At 36.5% G+C, this 2,879-nt stretch overlaps 1 pseudogene; it reads left to right on the top strand.

Annotated features, from left to right (window-relative positions):
* The first annotated feature begins 1,746 nt into the window (after positions 1-1,746).
* LOC149516005 (SCY1-like protein 2 A pseudogene) lies at positions 1,747-2,211 on the top strand (annotated as a pseudogene).
* Positions 2,212-2,879: the final 668 nt, after the last annotated feature.

Below are 2,879 nucleotides of genomic sequence, written 5' to 3'. Positions count from 1 at the left end.
ATACGTTAGTGTGATGCCTATCTTTTTTGTATGAAAATAATAATGGGTATTGCATTGCTATAAAACTTGGATGTAGTTCATTGATGCGTCGTAAGCCACCTCCACATTCTTGTATAACCACATCTTGTTTACTTGTCAATTCATCACCATTTCTAATAATTAGAGCAGTAACTTCAGATGCAGTTGACCATCTTTTGTGTGTGTACTAATCAACTTGATACTTATAGGCATGTAATCTAACTCCTAAAACTTACCTCTTACCATTCTAAATACTTTTGCTAGTTTGTTGTGCCCATTAAACATTGTCAGCAAATCATAAACAATTTTAATATCTAAACTATTGCTAGATTCATTGGATTTCATGGTTCCTAACCTATTGGTAGCCTCATTTTTTGTATCATATATATACAATTATGCAAATTTAAGCTTAGCACCATTGGTTGGCAATAAATAACCTATCTTATGATGGTTTTGTTCACTAATTCTAAAAATATATTGACCACCATCATCATTAATCTTCTATCTATGACCCTATTAGTAAAGGTGAATGTAAATATGGAATTATATGCTCAAATGTTATCTCTCAAGTTTGCAACACGTTGGCCTCTATTATGATTAAGTAATCCTTTCAAGGAATTAAGAGGCTCTTTCAATAGAGGTAGTTGAACTTTCCATTAAGACAACATAACTCAAACCTTAGATTCCTCGAATTTTTATGTTTATCAATTCTCTTTTCATACCACATTATTGCTTCACAACTTTTACAAACTTTTGTGGTTGTAGGCACCCTAATTTATTTAGGTTGATTTTTTTGAAACGAAAATGAACCCTCAACTATTAATTGGACCAAATTGGGAAGCTTTGGGCCAATAAGGAAAGTTTTAATTTTAATTTGATTTAATTTGTTTTATTTTACTTATAAAAAAAAAAAAAAAGAAAGTTTGAAAAAATGTTGCAGAAAATTTTGGTGCTTGATTTATGCTATTACGTTCTGAAATTGATTCATATTAAAAAGTGATTGAATCCTATAAAGATGGCATCGAATCCACCATTACATGACCCCTTGGAGTAAACCAAAAAATTCTCACACATGGACCCATTACCAATTTTAATCACTGAGACCACTCTTCAATACCACCACCATTAACGTCTTTCTTCTCGGTATTTTTTTTCTCCAGGGTGGCCCACTAGCTAGGGTTCGAATGAAGAAATGTTAAAGCTTAAACAGAAGCTGGTTTCTTGATTTTGGAAATTGGGATCATTTTTCATTCGGTGATAATAGGGGTGGAAAACTCTCATGGTGACAGCCAAGAAATGCTGTCTCGTTCTTTAGGAGGCGATATGGCAATGGGATCTTCAAGACTGTTTTTCTTATTTTATTTGGTTCTCCCATTCCTTGCCACTCTCACCTTTGCAGTCGATCAATACTTTTAGGATCATTGTATAAGCGCAGCAGGTAATTATACTGCAAACAGCACTTACCAGGCCAACCTTAACAACATCTACTCTTAACTTATGTCTTTGATAGAATTCAACTATGGGTTTTGTAATCTGTCTGCTAGTGAATACACCACCAAAGTTAATGCAATCACACTTTGCAGGGGGGTAATAAACCAAGCCGATTGCAACGGTTGCCTCAATGATACCATATTTGAATTCAGGCAGTGATGTCCCTTTTACAAGGAGGTGGTTGGATGGTCTGAATTTTGTATGCTACGCTACGCAAATCGAGACATCTTTGAAGAAATGAAAAACTCTCCTGACGCTTGTCTACTCAACACACAGGACTATGATCTCTTTGACCAAATCGGATCTGCAAGATCAGGGCTTGCCAGGAAGTTGTACTCCGCCAAGGCGCGTGACGGAATGCGTCTACACCAGTATCCCACGGTTTGCATTTGGATTATGGATAAGAAGGTGTTTTCAAAGGAATGCGCGTATGCGAGCCTTTCCAAAGTGACAGAGGATTCTTTCTTAGATTTGATACGATCAGATGCGGCTAGGCTTTTGATGCTGAGGCATCCAAGAGTGATCCACGAGGTCCAGGCTTTGGATGAAAATAAGAACGCAATGGCGATGGTTACTGAGCCATTGTTTGCGTCAATGGCTAATGCGTTTGGGAATGTCGAGGATGTGGCCCTCGTTTCTAAGGACTTTGTAGAGAAGGAAATGAGTTTGAAGCATGGTTGCTTCAGATTACAGAATCCTTAAATTTTCTTCATAACAATGCACATCTTATTCATCTGACTGTATCGCTTGAGAATGTCCTGATTACATCAAGTGAAGCTTGGAAGCTTGGTGAGTTTGGTTTTGCTATTTTGACAGATCAAGTCTCTAGTAATCTGGTTAATGTGCAACCCTTCCATTATTCTAAATATGATATTGAAGATTTTGTCATACCTCTTCAACCAGTTTGAGAGGTTAAAAAAGGCCTAAAAGTAATTTAGAAAAAGCTAAGCAAAATCCTCAAAGCTTTGGAAAAGATAAACAGAGGGAAAGTAGTAGAAGAAGACATCTTACGTACTAAGCCACTATACTTATTAGGTTTTGGTCCACATCAAATCCAAAATATTCCAAGTCTTCAGCCATGGTAAACCACATTCAAGAGTTACATAATGCCTTATACACCCAATTAAGGGAATGCTCAGAGCTATACCAATCCTATGTCACTGAGAATATAGATGAGCCAATTCAAATTCCTAAAATGGACTAAACTAAAAAGAAAAAAAAGCTACAGATGGCTGTACCCCTAGAAGACTCTAAGATCGATCAAGCCATAAGTATGATTGAAGAAAGATTATGAGCTGTAAAGGGCATTGATTTCTATGGATTCATGGATGCTGCCAACCTTTGCTTGGTTTCAGATGTTATAATTCCTT

This window comes from Durio zibethinus, chromosome 11 (genome assembly GCF_047325235.1).
Source record: "Durio zibethinus cultivar Kanyao isolate XHJ-2024 chromosome 11, ASM4732523v1, whole genome shotgun sequence".
Lineage (NCBI taxonomy): Eukaryota > Viridiplantae > Streptophyta > Magnoliopsida > Malvales > Malvaceae > Durio > Durio zibethinus.
The sequence above is the reverse complement of the archived record's forward strand: the minus strand, read 5'-3'. Positions and strand labels throughout refer to the sequence as shown.